This window comes from Bufo bufo, chromosome 10 (assembly GCF_905171765.1).
Source record: "Bufo bufo chromosome 10, aBufBuf1.1, whole genome shotgun sequence".
In the NCBI taxonomy this organism is placed as follows: domain Eukaryota; kingdom Metazoa; phylum Chordata; class Amphibia; order Anura; family Bufonidae; genus Bufo; species Bufo bufo.
Window position 1 is genome coordinate 54,510,997 of NC_053398.1, and position 25,121 is coordinate 54,536,117.

Below are 25,121 nucleotides of genomic sequence, written 5' to 3' on the forward strand. Positions count from 1 at the left end.
TGTGGTCCACAGCAGGCTTTAGGGGCCTGTTTCTCAGCATGCGGCTCCCAGCCCTTTTGCACGGCACAAGTTTTCAGATCCCAAAACACACAGGGACTGACAGCACTCCACTGTCAGAGAGGAGTAATCCACACACAGCTGAGACTGCTGGCTGGGTTTGATATAGGCCAGTAAAGACCCGGCCTGGAGCCTGGGGAGCAGCCACCCACCCAGCACTTTGGCTACTCCCAGTAAGAGCTAACGGATCAGCTTCCAGCCATACTAACATAGCAACATGTCAACCAGCACTAGCTGCCGCTGACACTTGAAAATACAGGCTCTTACTTCAGGAACCTCGGTGACACATACCTTCCATCAACAACAGACCCTTGCGCCTTCCTACAATATACATTCTTATTTTTACATTTATGGTATAGACCATGCAAAGTCGTTCACATTTACGAGGGTTAGGAGAGATTTCACTTTAAATGAAACTGGAGAAAATTCCAGCATTTATCGGTAACATTGGAAAGTTGTATTACTGTATCAACATCCTGATGCCCATTTAATGAGCCACAGTCACGTACAGAGACTGATACCATAGCAATGTCATTATAAGGAGCAGGCAGAGCACTTGGCGTCTTCTCATATGTTTGCTTACGTTTGAAGAACAATTTATTAATACCACATTAATAGCACGCTCTGTTTATGTATCACATCATTATAAATGAGATGATTTCTTTACACAGCATCTTTATGGCTCCCACCTGTGAATAATCCAATATTCAGCCAGTCCCAGGGGGCCGTATTTTTATCTGCATCAAGGGACCCTATGCTTAACTGCTTGTGATTGCTGCCATGGCTCTTGCTTTTTATAGTCTGCTTCAGAGTGGGGGAATATGTTGTTTTATCTATAAATGGAGGCTCCTTCAGCTTCTCACTGAAAGTGAACAGGTGGACGGCTTCAAGTAGAAGGCAAAAATTTTGCAGTTGCAAACTGGAAAAAAATCTGCTTGAGGCAGAGCCCTCACAACTGCACCTGCTCTGACCCCACGGCAGCTACATTATCTGCTCGCTGTCTTCCCTGCTTCCTCTGCTAGTTTCCATACAAACCCACGAGCAGTTTGATATTATGCATGTCCTCTGCTACTCATGAACTTGCATTCCATGCCATAATTGTGTACAAATTCACTCCTATTGCTGTGCGCAGTTTTTTTTTTTTTTCATTCAGACCCATGACATTCCATCGTTCGCTGAGTTGCTCCCAGAATATTATGAACTCGATGGATGACCAACAATTACTATTGTGGCTGCATCTGAAGTCAGGTTTATTGTGCACCATGTTCTGGCATGTTTTTGCCATAAATTGTTGCATTTTGCTTTAGAAATATTTATGCAGATAAACTGAATAGAATAATCCACTCAGCCCTGGTCATTCTGGGGGTGTCACATAGTGGGGAGAGGTTGTGACTTAGTAGGAAGAGGGTGTGACTTAGCGGGGAGAGGGTGTGACTTAGTGAGGAGCGGTGTGACTTAGTGGGGAGAAGGTGTGACTTAGTGAGGAGGGTGTGACTTAGCGGGGAGAGGGTAAGACTTAGCGGGGAGAGGGTGTGACTTAGTGAGGAGGGGTGTGACTTAGTGGGGAGAAGGTGTGACTTAGTGAGGAGGGGTGTGACTTAGCGGGGAGAGGGTAAGACTTAGCGGGGAGAGGGTGTGACAGTGAGGAGGGGTGTGACTTAGTGGGGAGAAGGTGTGACTTAGTGAGGAGGGGTGTGACTTAGCGGGGAGAGGGTAAGACTTAGCGGGGAGAGGGTGTGACTTAGTGAGGAGGGGTGTGACTTAGTGGGAAGAAGGTGTGACTTAGGCCTCTTGCACACGACCATATGGCTTTTTCAGTATTTTGCTGTCCGCAAAAAACAAATCCGCAAAAAATACAGATGACGTCCGTGCGCATTCCTTTTTTTGCAGAACGGAACAACTGGCCCCTGATAGAACAGTACTATCCTTGTCCGTTATGTGGACAATTATAGTACATGTTCTATCTTTGAACAGAACAGAAAAATAGAAATGTGGAAACGGAAGGCATACGGAGTACCTTCCGTTTTTTTTTTGCGGATCTATTGAAATGAATGGTTACGTATACGGTCCATATATGGAATGCAAAAAATGGAACGGAAACGGGAAAAAAAACGTTTGTGTGCAAGAGGCCTTAGCGTGGAGGGGTTTGACTAAGCGGGGAGGGATATGGTGTAATCGGGCATGGCTTAAAGTGATCTTCTGGTTTAAGAAAAAAAATTGACATTAACTAAGGGACAGCAAATCGAATTTTCCCTCAAATTCAGATTGATTTCCACTTCAATTCACTCAAGACCATTCCATTTCAGCCATCCAAGATGGCCACACCACCTTTCGAACTGCCTGATACACCCTGTTCATTTGGTGGCCTAAGACACTTCCTACTTGTCTAGCCCTGCTCCTGGATTGGCCAGCGCTGTTCACAGGAGCAGCAACCATCTTTGATTGAAGAAAATGAGAGCACCAGGTATGTATTCTGTTCGTATCCCAGTTAGGCCTCTTGCACACAGCCATTGTGGTTCAGTTCCGTGCATGGGGGCCGGGACGGATCCAGACCCATTCAACTTGAATGGGTCCGTGATCCATCCGTTCCGCACGGATCGGAACCCCACGGAAGCACTTCTGTTCCGCACCGCATCTCCGTATTTGTGGACCCATTCAAGTGAATGGGTCTGCATCCGTGATGCGGAATGCACACAGCCAGTGCCCCGTGTATTGCTTAACCGCTTTACGCGGCCCGCAATAAGGCCACGGGAGTACAACGGCCGTGTGCAAGAGGCCTTAGGTCCCTTTCACACGGGCGAGTATTCCGTGCGGGTGCAATGCGTGAGGTGAATTCATTGCACCCGCACTGAATCCGGACCCATTCAATTCTATGGGGCTGTGCACATGAGCGATGATTTTCACGCATCACTTGTGCGTTGTGTGAAAATCGCAGCAAGCTCTATTTTGTGCGTTTTTCACGCAACGCAGGCCCCATAGAAGTGAATGGGGCTGAGTGAAAATCGCAATCATCCGCAAGCAAGCGCGGATGCGGTGAGATTTTCACGCACGGTTGCTAGGTGACGATCGGTATGGGACCCGATCATTATTATTTTCCCTTATAACCAAGTTATAAGGGAAAATAATACAATCTACACAACACCTAACCCAAACCCGAACTTCTGTGGAGACGTTCGGGTCTGGGTACCAAATATGCCGATTTTTCTCACGCGTGCGCAAAACGCATTAAAATGTTTTGCACTCGCGCGGAAAAATCACAAATTTTCCCGCAACGCACCCGCATCTTATCCGGGCCAAATACATGACGCCCGTGTGAAAGAGGCCTTAGGCCCCTTTCACACGGGCGTTGCGAGAAAATGTGCGTGTGCATTGCGGGTACACCCGCGATTTTTCCGCGCGAGTGCAAAACATTGTAATGCGTTTTGCACTTGCGTGAGAAAAATCGCGCATGTTTGGTACCCAAACCCGAACTTCTTCACAGAAGTTCGGGCTTGGGATCGGTGTTCTGTAGATTGTATTATTTTCCCTTGTAACATGGTTCTAAGGGAAAATAATAGCATTCTGAATACAGAATGCAAAGTAAAACAGCGCTAGAGGGGTTAAAATAAAATAAAAAATAATTTAACTCACCTTAGTCCACTTGATCGCGGCCCGGCATCTCCTTCTGTCTCCTTTGCTGAATAGGACCTGTGGTGAGCATTAAATACAGGACCTTTGATGACGTCACTCCGGTCATCACATGATCCATCACCATGGTAAAAGATCATGTGATGTGTACCATGTGATGACCGGAGTGACGTCATCAAAGGTCCTGTAACTGTATTTAATGCTCACCACAGGTCCTATTCAACAAAGGAGACAGAAGGAGATGTCGGCATCGCGATCAAGTGGACGAAGGTGAGTTAAATTATTATTATTTTTTTTTTAACCCCTCCAGCGCTATTTTACTTTGCATTCTGTATTCAGAATACTATTATTTTCCCTTATAACCATGTTATAAGGGAAAATAATAATGATCGGGTCTCCATCCCGATCGTCTCCTAGCAACCGTGCGTGAAAATCGCACCGCATCCGCACTTGCTTGCGGATGCTTGCGATTTTCACGCAACCCCATTCACTTCTATGGGGCCTGCGTTGCGTGAAAAACGCAGAATATAGAGCATGCTGCGATTTTCACGCAACGCACAAGTGATGCGTGAAAATCACTGCTCATGTGAACAGCCCCATAGAAATGAATGGGTCGGTATTCAGTGCGGGTGCAATGCGTTCACCTCACGCATCGCATCCGCGCGGAATACTCGTCCGTGTGAAAAGGGCCTTAATGTGAATTTTTTTCCTGAACCGGAGGGTTGCTTTAAGATGTTCCACTTTGCCCTAGGATTTTGGCCTAAAATTCTGTTTCAAAGTAGGTCAACCAATAGTTGCTAAAGTTAGACAAAAGTATCTAGCCAAGCACAATTTTAACATCCAACCTGAGCTACAGTGATCGATCTGGCACATCTTTAGACTCCCCGGGGGAGATTTATGAAACTGGTGTAAAGTAGAACTGGCTTAGTTGCCCATAGCAACCAATCAGATTCCACCTTTCATTTTTTACAGCTCCTTTATAAAATGAAAGGTGGAATCTGATTGGTTGCTATGGGCAACTAGGCCAGTTCTACTTTACACCAGTTTGATAACTCTCCCCCAGCTAAGTTTATGCAACCTACCATTCAGGTACATTCTCATGGGACAGAGGAGATTTACTGCCGCAGAATTGCAGGTGGATACATTTTTACAAATCTCATCCACACGCTAGGAAAAAAAATAAACTTCAGGGTGGAAATTGATCTGTGGTGTTGGTTTTACTTTTGGAGCATATTAACCTGTGCTGCGGATTTCAGCCTTTGCACTGCATAGAGTGAATCCATGGAAAATATGCATGAATATAGGTCCACATTTTCGTGGACCTATCAATGACTTCATCAATGAAGATGCCCGTGAAGGATCCGTGTTTGGTTCATGTGTCCAATTCTACCTTCTGTGTGTCATCCGTAATCCACGGACATTGCTCAGCTGAAAATCAATTTCTAGATCATGTCCTATTAATCTTCAGTGAAAAACGGACGTGCCACATGGATGCCCTTCGGGTTGTGTCTGTGATTTTCACAGACCCATTGACTTCAATGGGCGTGTCTGGTCTCCGTCTCTGGTCAGTAAAAAAATACTGATGTGTGGACAGACACATTCAAATCAATGGGTACGTGTGATGTCGGCAGAAAATGCGGACAGCACACGTCAGTGAAAAACTGAAATGTGGACAAGGCCGTAGTCACGGATGTCTCCACAGCACCGCAGGAGCATACCCATACGATGCAAGCCTAGACTGTACGATGGATGACATTGCCCTTAACAACTAACCGATTTGCAGCCATTTAATTGAGTTACTATGGGCAACACCTCCACTTTTTATAGGACTTCCTTTACAAATCGGCTCTAAGAACTGTTCCCTAAAAAAAAGACATTTTCGATTTCAGACTTTCAGAATGACTTTGCCACCTTTGCAGAGCGTGTATACACGAGTCAATATTTGTTCTTCAGAGATGTATGTATGGCTGAGTTTATAACTGTGAACGACCAAACCAACAAAGCGGAACAGAAACAAAAGTCCCGACTTAGAGGACTCAAAAGATACAAATGCAGGAGTGCTGAGTTTGTTAGACACAGCAGAGCTCGGTTTGTCATTTGTCACAGATTATGACATCTTATTTGTGGTACAGTTACAGGCATTGAATTATCTTAAAGGGGTTTTCTCACTTCAGCAAATGGCTTTTATCAGGTAGAGACAAAGTTAAAGAGGCTCTCCAGGCTTTTAGTATATCCTCAGGATAGCTCACCAATATCGGATCAGACACCCGATCAGCTGTATAAGGCCTATTGCACACGGACGTTTTTTTTTCCCGTTTACTGGCCGTTTTTTGCGTTCCGTATACGGTCCGTATACGGTCCGTATACGGAACCATTCATTTCAATGGGTCCGCAAAAAAAACGGAATGTACTCCGTATGCATTCCGTTTTCGTTTTTCCGTTCCGTTTTAACATAGAACATGTCCTATTATTGCCCGCAAATCACAGTCCGTGGCTCCATTCAAGTCAATGGGTCCGCAAAAAAACGGAACACATACGGAAATGCATCCGTATGTCTTCCGTTTCCGTTCCGTTTTTTGCTGAACCATCTATTGAAAATGTTATGCCCAGCCCAATTTTATCTATGTAATTACTGTATACTGTATATGCCATACGGAAAAACGGAACGGAAAAACGGAACAGAAACGGAAACAAAAAACGGAACAACGGATCCGTGAAAAACGGATCGCAAAACACTGAAAAAGCCATACGGTCGTGTGCAATAGGCCTAAAGGGAAGGCGCGCATCGCCATAGACATAGCAGCAGCGAGCAGGAGAGAGGGGAGACAGCACAGCCTTCCCTTCATACAGCTGATCGCCGGGGGTGTCGGATCCTTGCCAATCTGATATTAGTATTAGGTAATCAGTATGAAAAAGCCCAAAGAACCCCTTTAATAGCAGGCACTTACTAATGTATTGTGATTGTCCATATTGCCTCCTTTTCTAGCTTGATTCGTTTAGTTTCAAGGGGTCACGGGCAGATGGGAGTCGGCCAACAGAGAAACAGTGCATTTTCCTATAGTGTACAAACACGACCACCTGTATTGCAGGGTGGTCATAACCCTTGGGAATGAGCAGTGTATAATGTGATGGGAAAAAAAACCAAGCCAGCAAAGGAGGCAATATGGAGAATCACAACACATTAGAAAAGTGGCTTGTATTAACTTGCTGAAGTGAGAGAACCTCTTTAACCCAGGGTTAGCGCCGTCACTGACAATAACATTGTGGCATCAAACAGTGCAAAGCAATCAGCTCTGTCCCATCTGTAATTAGAAGCTGTCATATTCTATTAATCTCTCACCAATTCTTCGATGATGTCTTATACTGGCCCATAGCCACTCATTTAGTGTCCTTTAGCCAGGACTCTCCCAACCACGGATCTCACGCCTGAATTAGCGATTCGCTCGCACCCTAATAATCATCTTTCCTGCTTTCACCCCCTACTAGGCACAGCTGTGCTGCTGCATCTTCCTGCTCCCCTCGTGCACCCTCGTCTCCTGGACTACCACACCCATCTGTCATGGATTCCCAGCCCTTCCTTGCAGCACCCACCACTCTTACTACTTTGTAACCTCCGAAAGCATCTGAGAGTTCAGACTACTTTCACACCAGCGTTTTTGCTGGATCGGGCAGGGTTCAGTAAAAACGATTCCGTTACTGATAATACAACCGCCTGCATCCGTTATGAACAGATCCGGTTGTATTATCTTTGACACAGCCAAGACGGATCCGGCATGGACTCTATTGAAAGTCAATCTGGGACGTATCAGTTTTCTATTGTGTCAGATTGTGTCTGAGAAAACGGATCCGTCCCTATTGACTTGCATTGTGGGTCATCATGACGCATCCGTTTTGCTCCGCATCCCAGGACGGAAAGAAAACCGCAGCTTGCTTCGGTTTGCTCTCCGGTATGAGAACGGAACGGAATGCATTTTTGAGCCTTCCGTTCTGTTCAGTTACGCTTTGTCCCCATTGACAATGAATGGGGACAAAACGGAAGAGTTTTCTTATGGTATTGAGACCCTATGATGGATCTCAATACCGGAAAATAGAAACGCTAGTGTGAAAGTAGCCATAGTCAAGGATTATTGCTGCTATTCCCGTAACCATCACCTTAGATCGAGGGAATGGCTAGCCCTCAGGTATATGGGCCACCGTCACAGCTCACCTGGACACCCTTCAGCTAGACGTCTTGTTTCTTGATAAGCCCCAGGAGGTCTAAGGACAATGCAATCTTCAATAATATACTTTGTCGTAGCTAGACTTTCCATGCCTAGGGGCAAAGATTCACTTTATTACCCTAAGGGCTCATGCACACGAATGTATTTATTGTCCGTGTCCGTTCCGTTTTTGTTTTTTTTGCTGCCCGTATGCGGAACCATTCATTTCAATAGGGCTGCAAAAAAACGGAAATGACTCAGTGTGCATTCTGCATCCGTAGGTCCGCAAAAAAAATAGAACCTGTCCAATTGTTGTCTGTTTTGCGAACAAGGACAGGCATTGTTACACGATGGATGTAACACGGACGTCATCTTTATTTCTTTTTGCGGATCCGTGTTTTGCGAACTGCAAAATACATACAGTCGTGTGCATTAGCCCTAACCCTGTATCTAAATAGCCTGTCCTAGGCAGGGTGGCATTAGTGCCCCTTTTTGCATCCTTCAGCTACATGTCCCATCAGCCTCCCTGGCTCTGCCCCTGCACTATGGCGCCATTGGTAAAAACACAATTTTGTAGCGTATTCCTTAAAGTGTTGCGTTATACAATATGATCTAGTTATTAAATGTACATATCTGAGATATAGACTTCTCCACCACAATGTGCACCGTATTCTTCTGAATATTTTTCTCGTGACTATTTAACCATCTCTTTCTAAGGACAAGAAGAATAAGCCATCCTTAGGGGTCCCAGAAAGTAACATCATACATGGTCCAGTTTTTTGGGGCTTATCACCATTTTAGGGAGGATGGTGCCTCTCTGTGGTCAGGAGGTTCTGATATATTAATAACTCTAGGTCCAAAATGTACATTTATTTGGAGACTTGGTATGACCCAACATCTGATAGCTAGATGTTCCTAATGTTCTCCAGCCTTGTCCAGCATATGGGAACCCACCAAAACATTGCAGCGCTGAAGTGATGAGGGACACTTACCCCCTTCCTCCAGTTAGTGGTGGAAGGAGATGACACTGGTGTGTGAGTGAATGTAAGTGACAGGAAGCCCAGCACTATTATCCCGAGCAGAAAGGTTACAGGGCACTCACCTTCTGCAGAGCAGAGTTCTCCAGAGTTATAATCCCATTGCTGCTTGTATTCCTATAGCTCTAGATGAGGGCATGGCTATGCTTCTCCTGCCGTCTGCTGCGTGTTCCTGGATATATAGGATCGTGATGTGCGCTCCCGCTGCATGCCCTATATACAGTGACAACCACTTTCCAAGACTCGCGCTACACACCAGCCAGCAGACCTATTCGCCCTCTTGTGGAGAGCAGAGGAACTGCAGGCTTCAGAAGCGAAGTCGCACTCGCAATCTTTTGCTTGTTTCCCGGTAATGGGAGGTATGGCCATGTTCTAGTGCTACTGTAGATTATAATTGTTATGTTTTTGTGACTATGCAATATTTACCATCGATTTGAACATATTATTGTATTTCTTTAATAAGTTTATATATGGCCATCAGGGGCGTACATAGAAATCATGGGGCCCCATAGCAAAACTTAGTATTGGGCCCCAACTAGGGTGGCCACTGGCTTCATCCCAGAAAGCCTGACCTCACTGGCCACGCCCCAAATCTATAAGCCACGCCCCATCGCAGGTAGGATTAAAAAAAAGTATAGTATACCACAGCCCCATGTAAATATGTAAAATACTCCACTGGACAAATGCTGTTTGTGAACCTGGCCAATCCAGCTCTTCTATCTCTCCAATATTCCCCATTCTATTTGGATCACTCCATCTTGTGCCTGTGATCCTTCAGTTTCTCTGTTTTATATACCATGCTTCCAATTGGGCTCCTGGTCACTGCTTTCCCCTGGATGACCCCCTATCAGTAAGTGCAGACTAAGACGCTACACGCTTAGCTGATCTTCCCACTGTAGAGACTTCCGACCTCTCTCCAAAACGTCTACCCATGAAAACTTCAGTCCCTTCTGCGCCCGATCTCCATCCCCAGGTATTGGCTCCTGAAGGAGCTATGTGCCCACCTCTGCTGCTCTCCCATCCACGGCGCTCCTCTGTTCCTGACAGTCCCCGCCTGCACAATTGGCCGGTGCAGCTGCAGCGCGCGCGCTAATATGACGTCGACGTCGTGTAAGCACTTAAGTCCAAACATGCTGCCGCCGGGGCTGGACCCTGCCTCCTGAAAGTGACCAAGTGAGCAGACCTGCCGTCTAACAACAAAAAAGGAGGACTTCTGTCTGTCCGTCCTGGCCTTGCGTCGGACGGAGGACCACGAGTCTAAAAACCGGACTGTCCGGCCTAAAACCGGACATCTGGCCATCCTAGCCCCAACCCGCCCCCCGCCGCACAAATACACAGTACAACATTTGTAACAAATTTTATCTATCTATCTATCTATCTATCTATCTATCTATCTATCTATATTCTGAATCCAACCCCTCCCCCAGCTCTACTGTTAAAGACGTGTGGATGGACATTACAAACAGCGCACATACTTCTTACATCCAGTGATGTCTCATCGATGTAGGCGTTCTTTTCTGTCATATTCTCCTTTCAGGACCAGACAGCCATGACAAATTATTTCAGCCGTGCCTCATCTCTGCAGAGTTTGACAAAAACAACTTAGATGCCTCACTTTTCTAGCATCATCCTCCTTCTCCTGGTGCCCCAACATTGTCATCCTGCTGCTACCCTAATACTGTGCCCGCTGTGATCCCCAGTGCCCCAAATGCTATGCTGCAAAAATAACAGTGCCATACAGATAGTTGACCCCATAGTAATAGTGCTCCCAGACTGCCCCCAGTAGTAACTGTGCCCCCTACAGTACCCAAAATAGCAACCCCGTTAGTAGTAATACCCTCCATATTGGGGTCAATAATAATGCCCACAAAGTACCCACAATATTAAACAATCCCCAATACGGCCAGTAGTAGAAATATACACCCCTACAGTGCCCCAACAGTAGCAAGGTACCTCTACACGGCACCCCTATAGAGCCCACAGTAGTCATAAAGCCCCCTATTGTGCCCCAGTATTTATAAAGCCCTGCAGCAGTGTCCACGGTAGTTATAATGACCCCCTGTATTATAATACCCCCTGTAGTGCCACTACATATAATGCACCCCCTGCAGTGTCCATATGTATAATGCCCCCTGTAGTGCTAGTATGTAAAATGCAGTCACACGCCCCCTTATAGTATAATGCACCTTCTGTATTCATAGTATATAGAATGGCCCCCTCTGTAGTATATAGAATGCTTGCCCTCCCCCATAGTATATACAATTGCCCCCTCTATAATATATATAATGCGCCCCCCTCTACCCTTAGTATATACTATGGCTCCCTATTTAGTATATATAATTCCCCCCCTCCCCCTAGTATATTCAATGATCGCTTCTGAACTATATTTAATGCCCCCTATGTATTGTTATATATATATTGTGGTAATGTGAACAGTGCTGGAAGGTGTGTTGTCCCACTTCAGGTACCTCAGATGGGTGAGACAGATAAAATCCAGAGAGTGGCAGTAGTCTCAGCAAAGCATAGTTTGCTGAGATATTTTTGTATACATTTTCTGGGCTGGATTTTACTTGGACTGGTGGCTAGGTTTGGTAGAGGGAGTTGCCAGTCCACACCCTTCCAGTACGGGTTTTCCTTTCTACCTGAGGTGATCGCAGGTGAGGCCTGCTGTAATCAGGCTGTCATAAAGCGCCTCAGAGTAGGTCAGTCTAGGGAGAGATACAGAGACCCAGAGCAGAGGGTGTGTGGTCTCAGCTTGCCAGGCTGAGAGACCAGGGCATTGTGACAGCCCGAAGTTTGGGGAACGCCGGGATTCACGGGTCACAAGGCCGGAGTCGGGAGGACTGTTGGGCCACACTTCCCCATACAGGTACGGGACTGATTACAGCCGGAGAGGTTGGGGAACTACGGGCTGAGAAAAGGACGCATATGGGTTCCGTGTGTGAACAGGGTTCTGTAGCTGAGTCAGGGCCACGTTAACAGGTAGATTTTTTAAAATATTTTAATAGTTAGGTCTTTTTTGACGTGGCAATATGTGATATGTTTATTTATTTATTGTTTATATATTTTATATGTGAAATTGAAAAAGGGTGTGATTTATACTTACTATTTATTTATTTTTTTTTACACTTTTTATTTAATAATTTCCCCCCTTAGGGGCCAGAACCTGAGATCTTTTACTCCCTTTTCCTATTCACCCTGATAGAGCTCTATCAGGGTGAATAGGACCTCATACTCTCCCTGCTGCCCTGTGCTTTGTGCACAGGGCAGCAGGGAGCTGACAATGGCAGCCAGGGCTTCAGTAGCGTCCTGGCTGCCATGGTAACTGATCGGAGCCCCAGGATTACACAGCTGGGGCTCCGATCAGAAGCTGCCACTGCCACCAATTAAGAGGAGCGGAGGGGATCCTGTGGCCACTGCCACCGATGAGAAGGGGAGGGGACCCTGTGGCCACTGCCATCAAAGATTTTAATACTGGGGGGATTAAGAGGGGCAGGCGCACTGTGCCACCAATGATTTTGATGTGGTGGGGGGAGGGAGCACTGCGCCACCAATGATAATTAACCCTTAATACAGGAGGCGGGTACTGGCAGCAGATCAGCGGCAGTTAACCCCTCAGGTGCCGCACCTGAGGGGTTAACTGCCGCTGATCGCAGCTCCCTGTCAGAGGCAGGATGCCGGCTATGTGATTCTGCTGCCGGCACCTGCCTCCTGTATTATGTGTTAACTCCTTAAGGACACAGCCATATTTGACCTTAAGGACCAGGCCATTTTTTGCAAATCTGACCAGTGTCACTTTAAGAGGTGATAACTTTAAAACGCTTTGACTTATCCAGGCCATTCTGACATTTTTTTCCCCATCACATATTGTAGTTCATGACACTGGTAAAATGAAGTAAAAAAAAAAAAATCATTTTTATTTATAAAAAAAATACCAAATTTACCAAAATTTTTTATAAAAAATTGCAAATTTCCAAGTTTCAATTTCTCTACTTCTATAATACATAGTAATACATACAAAAATAGTTATTATTTTACATTCCTCATATGTCTATTACATGTTTAGATCATTTTGGGAATGACCTTTTAGTTTTTGGGGACGTTACAAGGCTTAGAAGTTTAGAAGCAAATCTTTAGGGACCAGTTCAGATCTGAAGTCACTTTGTGAGGCTTACATAATAGAAACCACCCAATTCTAGAAACTACACCCCTCAAGGTATTCAAAACTGATTTTACAAACTTTGCTAACCCTTTAGGTGTTGCACAAGAGTTATTGGCAAATGGGGATGAAATTAGCGAATTTCAAGTTTTTGGCAAATTTTCCATTTCTTCCAGTAACAAAGCAAGGGTTAACAGCCAAACAAAATGCTATATTTATTGCCTCTATTCTGTAGTTTGCAGAAACACCCCATATGTGGCCGTAAACTACTGTACGGGCACACAGTAGGGCGTAGAGGGAAAGGTGCGCCATATGGTTTTTGGAAGGCAGATTTTGCTGGACTGGTTTATTTACACCATGTCCCATTTGAAGCCCCCCTGATGCACCCCTAGAGTAGAAACTCCATAAAAGTAACCCCATTTTGGAAACTACGGGATAGGGTGGCAGTTTTGTTGGGACTACTTTTAAGGGTACATATGATTTTTGGTTTATCTATATTAAATTTTTGTGAGGCAAGGTTACCAGAAATAGAAATTCTGAAATTTCATCTCCATTTGCCAATAACTCTTGTGGAACACCTAAAGGGTTAACGACGTTTGTAAAATCAGTTTTGAATACCTTGAGGGGTGTAGTTTCTTAGATGGGGTCGCTTTATGGAGTTTTTACTCTAGGGGTGCATCAGGGGGGCATCAAATGGGACATGGTGCAAAAAAAAAAAGGCCAGCAAAATCTGCCTTCCAGAAACCATACGGCATTTCTTTCCTTCTGCGCCCTGCCGTTTGGTCATACAGCAGTTTACGACCACATATGGGGTGTTTCTGTAAACTGTAGTATGAGGGTAATAAATATTAAGTTTAGTTTGGCTGTTGCTTTTTTGTCTTTTTTTTTTTTTACCGTGTTAATCTGAGGGGTTGGGGGGGTATTTTTATAGAGCAGATTCTTACAGACGTGGCGATACCTAATATGTCTACTTTTTATTTATTTTAGTTTTACTAAATACAATTTTTTCGTTTTAGTGTCTCAAGTCTGAGAACCAGTTTTTTATCCGATTGTCAGTGGCTAAATTGGGATATAAATTTAGTACTCCATGGAAGTGTGCTACTCCCTGAAGCAACCAATAATGCAGAGGCCCGGATGATCAGGGCATGAGTCACACTGAGTAGTGGTGTCCTTCCGTATCCCCTTCCTGTGACACGCTCTGCACCTTTTTTGGGTCCGTCCCTGTATGGGGGACCACACCTGGAAAGTGTTGGCCAAGGACGATCCGGGCGCCTCCAGTTCCCGAGGTACTCCGGCCTGCTCTTTCCCGGTCAGAAAAGATCAGGGCCTTGAGGACTGTCTCATAGAACTGAAGGAATGTTCCTGGGTTGCCAGCACTCTGGGACAGCACAAAAGAGTTGTACAAGGCAACCTGCACCAAGTAGACTGCAACTTTTTTGTACCATGCCCAGGTTTTGCGCATGGCATTATATGGCTTGAGGACTTGATCAGAGAGATCAACTCCTCCCATATACCGATTGTAGTCGACGATACAATCGGGCTTGAGGACCATTGCTGCGGTACCTCGCACAGGGACAGGGTGGATGCCGTTACCATGAATTGTGGACTGTACAAGGACATCCCTCTTGTCCTTATATCTGACCAGCAACAGGTTTCCAGTGGTAAGGGCACGGGTCTCACCCCTGGGGATAGGTACCTGGAGGAGGTGGGCAGGGAGGCCGCGTTGATTTTTCCGCACGGTCCCACAAGCGGACGTGGATCTGTCGGCGAGAGACTGAAACAAGGGGATACTAGTATAAAAGTTATCCACGTACAGGTGGTAACCCTTATCTAGCAATGGGTACATAAGGTCCCACACAAGTTTCCAGCTAACACCCAGAGTGGGGGGACATTCTGGGGGTTCAATATGGGAACCTCGCCCCTCGTACACACAAAACTTGTAAGTGTACCCTGAGGTACTCTCACAAAGTTTGTACAGCTTCACGCCATACCTCGCCCGCTTAGAGGGAACATACTGGCGGAAAATTAGTCTCCTCTTTAAAGCAATGAGAGACTCATCAACCGCGACCTCCCTTCCAGGTACATAGGCCTGTGCAAATTTGGCCCCAAAGTGATCGATGACCGGCCTGATTTTGTACAGGCGGTCATAGGCAGGATCACTTCGGGGGGGGGACATGCTGCATTATCTGAATAATGCAGGCATTTCCGGATGGCCTCAAACCGGGAGCGTGTCATGGCCGTACTTTAAAGTGGGGTCTGGTAGAGGACGTCCCCACTCCAGTAATGCCTGACACTAGGTTTCTTGACTAGGCCCATGTGCAGCACGAGGCCCCAAAATGTCCTCATCTCGGCTGCACTGACCGGGGTCCAGCCACCGGGCCTAGCCAAAAAGGAGCCCGGGTGTTGAGCAACGAACTGTTGGGCATACAGGTTCGTCCGCTCCACCATCAGATTTACAAAGTGGTCACTGAAAAAAAGACTAAAATAGTCATATTCAGTGAAGCCCACTGTGGAAATCTGGATTCCTGGTTGGCCTACAAAATCTGGAATCACGGTCTCAAATCGCTCTGGGGTACACCAGACAAGTTCACCGGCAGGGGGCTCCAGTGGATTTAACTGGTGGGCTGGAAAACTAGTACGAGCACCAGAGCTGCTCGTACTAGGGTGGGCCACAGGGTCCCGAGCATGGCAGTCCCCTTTCTCCGCCTGGCGGCGTCTCCGCCACCTTGGGGGCTCATCATCATCGCTAGATGATTAGGAGGACGCGGATGACAACAGGAACCGGCACTATACCGGCACTGCACTTGCGCGAACTCGCGCATATCGAGATTACGGCAATCTAACTGTGAAGAAAGGAGGAGATTCGGAGGAAGCAGTCGGTGCTGGGCTCCTTCACAGAGGGGCGTGGCTGGACACCAAGAAGGTTAGTACAGCCCCTTGGGCATCTTACCAGGCTCATTTACATATCTCTAAAATCATTTTTTAAACACAATAAAAGGATACTGCTTTATGGGACAGGTATATTGCGGACATGCTAGCGGCGATCTAGCCGTGCATGTCCGCAGCTCTATAAGCTAAAACGAGGTGACAGAATCCCTTTAATAAAGACTCTGCGCAGGACACACTTCAGGGCTTTCATTTCATTGGGAGAGGAGTGGTGTCCACACTGTGATCAGACAAAAAATCTGACACAGTGGTCCACAGCGCACAGCGGGTCAAGAAGAGAGATTTGTTTAAACGCCAGGTCCATTCATTTTTGGTAAGAAAGGGAAGGTTCAGGGAGCAAAATATCAGGTCATGGTCGAACCACAGGATGTTGCCTATTTGTGTGGAGTCCAACCACGATAGAGCCAGTTGTTGGAGAAGAATGTAATCTATGCGGCTGTAGGAAGAGTGAGGGGCAGAATAAAAAGTATAGTCTTTGTCTGCTAGGTGTTGGAGGCACCATGGGTCGCAGAGTTGTAATTGGAGGAATGCTCTTAACTTTTTTAATAGTGGAGTAGGGAAGGGAGGCACGTCCGGTCGAATTGTCGAGTGTAGTGTCAAGGGTCAGGTTAAAGTCACCGCAAAAGACGACCATTCCTCGAATCAGGGTAAGGGCTTTGTCAACTAGTCCAGAATAAAGGAGGCCTGGCTTTGGTTGGGGGCATAGGCGTTAAGAAAGGTGAATTCACGTCCACCAATTAATAATAAAAGAATCAAGTATCTGGCTCCAGGATCAACAGTGCAGCCCAGCACTGGTGATGCAAAGGACCTATAGATCGCTATGGCGACACCTTTTGTCTTATAACACCAGTTATTTGCTAAGTGCCAGGATGTGTAATGCTGATGCCGTATGCCAGGGGCACCACCCTCTTTAAAGTGTGTTTCTTGGAAACAAACAACGTGTACCTTCTGACGATGAAAATGGTGAAGAACCTGTTTTTTTTTTTCAGGGGTGTTAAGGCCATTCGCGTTGAAAGACGCTATCTTGAGTGATGTCATATCTGCAGAAAGGAAAGAGCTCAAGGGACACAGGGAAGAGTGATGGACAGAAGTCGGGAAAAGAGTAAAGAGAAATAAGAAAAAGAAGAAAGAAAGGGGACGCAAACAAGAGAAATAACTAACGTGATCAAAAGGTCTAGAGAGATAGTTACTAGAGACGAAGTAGCCCTGAGGGAGTGTTTCGGACTCTTGGGGGAAAGTAATAGCCAGGGAAAAGCAGGCCTACCACATCCCCTATCATATCGGACTGACAGTCAATAATAACAGCCACTGAGAAAGAGCAAGTGAAAAGAACAAGGTGATGTTAGGCGTGAAAAGAATAGGAGCCGTCATGGCTGTGGGTTAATAGTCCCAAACAGAAACAGCAGGCAGTCCTTCAGGTGACGAAGTTAGATGGGATCTGCGTCTAGGACCATCTGATCGTCGTTGTCTCCGATCCCGTGGAGTTGGCGTAATTGGTCCAGGTGCCCCATTGGTGGCGGCATGAGGAGGACGAGGTTGTCTTGGCGATGCGGAAGTAGGTGGGAGGATAAATGGCCAGGGGCCCAGATCGACCGGCGGCAGGCCTAGCTGTTGTAGGAAGTGTGGCAAGTCAGAGGGATTACGGAGAGTCACAGCATGTCCTTTAGCAATTAGAGCAAATGGGTAACCCCAGCGATAAGGAATGGCTCGGTCTTTGAGAAGATCCAATAGCGGACGTAGGGCAGCTCGCTGCAACAGAGTATGGTGTGAGAGGTCCTGTAGCAGGATGATGGGGACCCCATTATAGGATAGAGGGGAGGACTGTCGTGCTTTATTCAGGATCTGTTTCTGCTCTTTATGGCATAAAAGTGGATTCTTCAAATGATGTCTCTTGGTTTAGCACTATCAGGGTTAGGAGGTCTCAGGGCCCTATGTGCTCTGTCAATCTTTATGTGCGAGTTAGGCGGGCGCCCCAGAATTCCGTTGAAAATTCCAAGTATCCTGGGTAGCAGGTCCACCGCTGTTATTGACTCTGGAAGGCCTCTAATCCTCAAATTGTTGCGACGACTGAGGTTTTCAATATCGTCTAGTTGTTGTTGTAGGGCATATGGTTGCTTGGACTTTGTCTTGTAGAAATTCCACAGTAGCTGATAAGGTTGCATGATCCTGGGTGACAGAGTTGACCTTGATATCGAGCGTGGCCATCTCAGATTGGACCTGGGAAAATTCCCGTTTACATTCTTGTAGGATGTAGGCAGCGAAACTAAATAGATCAGCCTTAGAGGGTAGAGAGCAAATAAGAGTGCGCAGATCCGCAATGGTGGGCGGCCTGGAGTCCTCATCAAATAAAGCAGAAGATGATGGCGGTCTCAGGGAGGAGTGCAGGGGAAATCCCTGGAGGGGTATATTCGCAGGGTCGGTCGTGACCCCTGTACCTGATGGGGTTGCTCCAGACAATTGCGGACGGATGTTGTCCCATGAAGATCCGGTGGATCAGTGTGGGGACGCCGCCAAGTAGGGACCAGGGGAGCGGGAAGGAGGACAAAGGGGGTCTTGTGCAGCAGGGGGAGAGGGGTCATGGGATGCCGGTTGGTTGGGGATCTCTGGTTCTGATCCAAGAACTGCTTCAGGAGATGGGGGACATGATGTGGTAATAACTAGTAACAAGGGGGCCCCTGGTGAATGTCTGGAGTATATAGCACCATGGATAGTTGGTATTCTTATTTTTATTTGCTCTACTGTTCTGCCAACCTCATTCGTGACCTCACTGTATCCTGGGGAGCCTACCCCGCTATACGGCTTACAACCCTAAATCTATCCCGGGACTAGTAGCTGCTCTACCACTTTGTCCCGTATCTTGGTCATCCGGTATAAAAGGTCCTGATTCAGGGCAAAGTGTGGAAACCGTTGGTTGGCCCCGGGCTCCTGGAGAATCCTATTAAGGACCACCACTTTCTCTAGTGCCCCTTTCAAGGTCAAATCTCAGAGTTGGGCCGTACCAAAATTTCCCCAAGACACCTCCAAGTCGGGGACTTTTTCCTCTGTGGTAGCCTCTTCCTCATTTTCCTCTAGCAGGACAGTCAGAGGGAACTCCTGGGTTACTTTTGGACTTGCACCCACCGGGTTGCCTGGACCTTCTGGGTGATTTGGCATAGCCGTCTTTGCCCACAGGTCCCAGAACAGGGGGCAGTCACTACCAATAATAGCATCATGCAGTAAGCGTTTCACCACCCCTACATTGTGCGTCAGGGCACCTCAGCCTGTCTCCAGAGTAACCTGGACCACCGGGTAAACTCTGGTGCCCCCGTGAATACACATGACCCCCAGATTTTTCCCAGGGCCAACACCTGAGGAAGAGAGGTCAAGATATGAGTGACAAAGCTCTCTGAGTCCAACAGTCCTGAGAGAAGAGTCCCATTGATTGTTAGTGTACACATCTAGGGTCCCTCCCCCTTGGGAGGTACGGCGCTGCAAGCCGGCTGCGCGAAGAGGGAACTGCGCCAGCCCACAGAACAGTCCATGGGCTTTGTGGTAAGGGGACACTGGGCTTCCATGTGCAGTGAAATTTTTCCTTTCTTCTCTTATTGTGGGGCAATGAGAGTTCATTCTTGTTCTGAGTTTTCGACCAGTTTGACCGACATATAGACCCCCAGTAGGACATTTGGACCATACAATCAAATGGAGCACATTTAAGGTGGTGCAGGTGAATGCACCTGGGATCTTGTAGTCCTGATCTTTATTGTGGACCTGCACCTTGTCAGTGGTCATTATGTATAGACAGACAAGTCTTACATTTTGTCTGTTTGCAGGGGAATGTTCCTGGTGTTGTTGGAGAGGACAGTGAGATTCTGACAATGATGTTTTTGAGATTTGGGGGCTGTCTGTAGTACAGGAATAGGGGGTCTTGAAATATGGATTTCAAATGGTCATCTTTTTTTTAGTATTGGACGTAGTCTCCGAGCAACCCTTCGTAGAATTTCCAGATTTGGGTTTTAGGTGACTATTAGAGGTACCCAATGGTTTTGTTTTGTATTTAAGGAGCCCACTCCTTGGTATTCTGGTGGCTCTGGCACTCTCATTGCCACACAATAAAAGAAGAAAGAAAATACTTGCCTGTACCTAAAAACTTTTTCAGCTATGACCACAACATCACAGACATGAAAGTTTTGGTATCAAAAGGGAATTTCAAATATCATACGAACATACGATCATAGGAAACAGGTGAATCTGGAAATACAAGTTCATGATAACCTTTGACATGTTGAACAAGAGGGAGAGAAACTTACAACATTGCAAACGCAAATCGAACAATGCAAAGCAAGTCTTAAACAACATGAATCCTCTGCAGAGTTTGAAACCATGTACCAAAAAATTACCCCTTCAGTACAAATACTGGAAGAGAATTTAATAGAATCAAAACATACCAGGTTTCAACGAGTTCTCTTTGATTACAAACATAATCAAGTATATGAGTGGGGCAGGAGAGAAAAAGTACAACATACTCCGAGGTCTATTTAAAAAAAAAAAAAAAAGACCAAACTCAGGTCTAAGACCCCCATAGTAAACTTTAACTCTTCAGAATCTGATTTCCCTCAGGTAACAGCTGATTTTCAAGACTCTCTGGGACATAAATCTTCTATGGAGTCGGATTATGATTCTCCTCCTGGAGAAGTGTTGTATTATAAAAAAAACTGAAAAATAAGACAAAAAAGGACAGACAGACAAAAAAGATTCAGACGCCGCGGAGGGCGCAAACATAAAAAATCCATACACTATGGCCACCTGACACCAGAGGAAATAAATCTAGAGGACATGAAGTTGGGTATAAATTTTGCAACCACTAATGAGTTTGACCTGTTCTCTACCCTGATTGATATAAACAAAATTGTTTGAGATCTTACGGTCTTTAAACATATTCAGGGGGTAGAGGACAGTTCAGACCCAGCGGTTCTTTTCACTGCTCCTATTAATGAGTTTAGTAATCTGTCTTATGCTGAATAAATGTCATTGGTTAATTTATGTGAACTTCAGTCTGAATCTGAACATAGAACTGCGGTTTCTGCAACACAACATTTTAAAATCCGGATCTGCACTTCTAGCCTTTACAATTGCGAACGCCAGGGATGGATGTCTTCCAGGAAGTCCTAGAAAAATGTCTTCTCTCTATCCAAACACAGAAAATAGCACAACAAAATACACACAATCTAACCAAAAAACAGAAAGTTGCCTGGGATGAGTTAAAAAACAGAGAGGATATTATTATCAAAATGGCAGACAAGGAGGGCACAGTGGTGGTATTGGATAAATTAGTCTATCAAATACAAATGATGGATATAGTAACGGACACTTCCACTTCAATCCAATCGAGGTATACCGAACACAATATTTGGATCTCTTATGTGAAGGTAGAAATCAAGGCTTTTTTTGCCACAAGCAATACACTTATCTGAATGTGGAATCAGCCGTTACTCCCATCATACATGCACTACCTAAAATACACAAGGGGTTAAATCCCCCACCCATAGTGTCTGTCATTGGCTCCCATACTAAAAGGTTGGGAGAGTGGCTAGATGCGATTCTGCAGCCTTTAGTCATTCGAACTCCAGCTTACATTAAAGACACGGGGGATGTCCTTAGAAGCTTTTTTGATAAACAGTGGTCATCCAATTTCACCTGGCTAACCACTGATGTGGTAGCTCTATATCAATCTATCTCCCATGAGATAGCTCTTTTAGCCCTGAAGTTCCACCTACATAAATACAGTTCACACCATGCAGATTTCATCACGTATTGTCACAGTCGTTACCTCTGGCTGTGACCTTCCGTCCATGCTCGTTCGGCGCTCCTCGCTGAAGTTTGGTTTCTGTGTGCTATTTGTGGTTCTGTATGGGTTAACTCCCCTGTGTTCCTATTAGGAGTTAATCCTCTCTGTCTGTTCCATGGGTGTGGCCTCTCTGCTGCACCCATGGAACCTGTATATAAGGCTGAGGTTTCCTCAGTTCTGGGTCAGCTCTCCTGGTGTGTGTTGTCTTGTCCTGCTCCTGGTTTGTACTCTCTCTCCCATGCTGCTGACCAATGGGATCCGTTTCTGTCTGTCTGTTCTCTGTGGGTTTCCCTACTTGTTCATTCCCGTCCTCTTTAACGTCCTCTTTCCCGTCCTCTTTCCTGTCTTTCTGTTACCTGTTCTGCCAGTTATGTTTTAGTTACTTTGTGTTTATTCATATGTCTGTGTTCTGCAAGTCCTTGCTGCACCTTTCTTTGCAGCAGAGTGGCATGCGCAAGGCCACGCAGTATACCACTGGTGGAGCAAGTCCTTCTCTGCTCATTGTCACTCCTGTTTCCTTGCTATGTATTTCTGCTTGTGTTATTAGTTGCCCTGTTTTGTATTTGCCTGTCTGTTATGTTTGCCTATGTGCCGTCGGTACCTTCTGGTACCTGTTGTCCATTCGTTCCTGCTGTCACTGTCTAGTTCACGCTCCAGAGTGGACCCTGGCAACTTCCTGCGGCAAAGTCTAACCCTACCATCTAGGGCTCTAGTGAATACCAGGAGTTGCTTAGTCACGCCCCTCTGGAGTATTACTAGACAGTGGCGCAGTGGGGTTTTTCTCCCACTGTGCTGACGGTACATAGAGCTCTTGTTTTGTCTGTGCTGCCTTCCCTGGTTTTTGTTTGTGCAATAAACTCTTATGTGTCTGTACCTGATTTCTGTTTGTTTATTGCTTAACGACGCGGTGGTCTCTCCTGGGACCTCCAACTCGTGACACGTATATTCTGGAGGTTACACAGTTCTTGTTAACCTGCAATTATTTTTTGTTTGATAACTAATTATTTTTTAAAAACACGGGGCGTTTCCATGGGGGCTAAATTTTCCCCCTTGCTGGCTAATTTAGTCATGTCGTATTGGGAGGAGCAATATATTTACACCGTAGATAACCTTTTCATGACGGATTTGGAGTGGTATGATAGGTTCATCGATGATTTGCTCATCAACTGGAGTGGCAATGTGCCTGCCATGCCCTCCTTCATTGACTATTTAAATGACAATCCCTATAATCTTAAATTTGTCAGTTTGTATCATAAGTAGAGTTGAGCGGACACCTGGATGTTCGGATTCGGCCGAACTTGAGAAAAAAGTTTGAGCACTAAAATGGCTGTAAAAATGTCATGGAAAGGGCTAGAGGGCTGCAAATGGCATCAAAATGTGGTTAAGAGCATGGCAAGTGCTCTGCAAACAAATGTGGATAGGGAAATGACTTTAAATAACATAAAATAGGTAAAAATAAAAAATAATTATCTTGATCTAGGAGGACGAGGTCCATATGGAGTAGGAGGATGAGGAGGCAGTGGATGTGGCGGTGTAGGTGGAAGCGGCAGTGGAGGTGGAGGAGGTAGCCTACACTGCTTTTTGGTTTAAAATTTTATTTTTAATATCTGCTCTATCAACTTTCGATGTTCTTTTATGCGCCTACCATGGTGATCACGGGTGGCAGGGAATCAGGGTTTCAGGCCAGAGAGGGAGCGTGAGAAAGAGAGACCACATCCAAGGGAGTATTCATTTTTTCAAATTTAAAATTATAGTGTTGAAATATGGGAGAAATTATTAAAGCATAAAAGTGTGACAACTTTTCAAAGTTTAAGCATTGAATGAAAGGATGTGGCGCGCATTAATTACTGAATAATTTATTACATTTTATTCCCTGTCACCTATGCATAGCAGGTGTTTATTCACGTCTAAAATTGTATAATGTCAACCCAAGAATGTAACAGAAAAATTATTGAAATTTATTAAGCTGTCAACTAGATAGAGGAGGGGTATATTACACAAAAATTTAAATGACAATTTTTTTTATTTATTTTTTAACCGGCCTACTAGGTATAGCAGTGGTACTATACACCCAAAAATTTGTGAATTTCACCAGAATATATAACTGACAATTTTTTTATTTTTTTGTTTAACTTGTCTACTAGGTATAGCAGTGATACTATACACCCAAAAATTGGTTAATTTCACCCAAAAATGCAAATGACAATTATTATTTTTTGTTTAACCTGTCTACTAGGTATACAGTGCTGCCCATAATTATTCATACCCCTGGCAAATTTTGACTTAAAGTTACTTTTATTCTACTAGCAAGTAATTTTTTGACTGGAAATGACATAGGTGTTTCCCAAAACATAATAAGATGATGTACAAGAGGCATTATTGTGAAAAAAAAAATTCTTAGCTTTTATTTACATTTGAGCAAAAAATACAAGATGTTCCGCACTGTGGAAAATCTCAGAGGACGTGGTCGGAAGCCAAAAGTGACACCTGTGCTGGCCAGGAGGATAGTTAGAGAGGTGAAAAAGAATCCAAGGATCACCCCCAAGGCCATCCTGGTGAATCTGGGCTCTGATGGTGGCAATGTCTTAAGGCAGACAATCCAACGGACACTGCACACTGCTGGGTTCCACTTCTCCAGATAAGGCGCACAAAAGCTCACTTGGCCTTTGCAAAAGCTCATCTGGACAAAGAAGAAGACTTCTGGTCTTCTGTGTTATGGTCAGATGAAACAAAAATTTGATGTTTCCTTCATTTGGTGTAAAAAAGGAGAAGCCTTCAACCCAAAGAACACCATCCCCACTGTCAAACATGGTGGTGGGAACCTAATGCTTTGGGGGTGTTTTTCAGCCAATGGACCAGGGAACCTAATCACAGTAAACGGCACCATGAAAAAAGAGCAATACTTGAGGATTCTCAACGACTACATCAGGCAGTCTGCAGAGAAACTTGGCTTTGGGCACCAGTGGACATTTCAGCATGACAATGACCCAAAACACACAGCAAAAGTGGTGAAGAAATGGTTAGCAGACAACAACATTAACGTTTTGGGGTGGCCCAGCCAGAGTCCAGACTTGAATCCAATTGAGAATCTGTGGAGGGAGCTAAAGATCAGGGTGATGGCAAGAAGACCCTCCAACCTGAAAGATTTGGAGCTCATTGCTAAGGATGAATGGGCAAAAATACCTGTGGAGACATGCAAAAAGCTGGTCTGCAATTATAAGGAAGCGTTTGATTGCTGTAATAGCCAATAAAGGCTTTTCTATTGATTATTG

General features: G+C 45.4%; 1 protein-coding gene across 1 annotated transcript in view; it reads right to left on the bottom strand.

Moving 5' to 3' along the window:
* Positions 1–9,142, bottom strand: part of CHRM1 (cholinergic receptor muscarinic 1) — a 235,336-nt gene extending 226,194 nt beyond the window's left edge. The window contains exon 1 of the mRNA XM_040410399.1: positions 8,986–9,142. The gene's annotated coding sequence lies outside the window, so the exon portion shown is untranslated. The remainder of the gene's footprint in view (positions 1–8,985) is intronic.
* Positions 9,143–25,121: the final 15,979 nt, after the last annotated feature.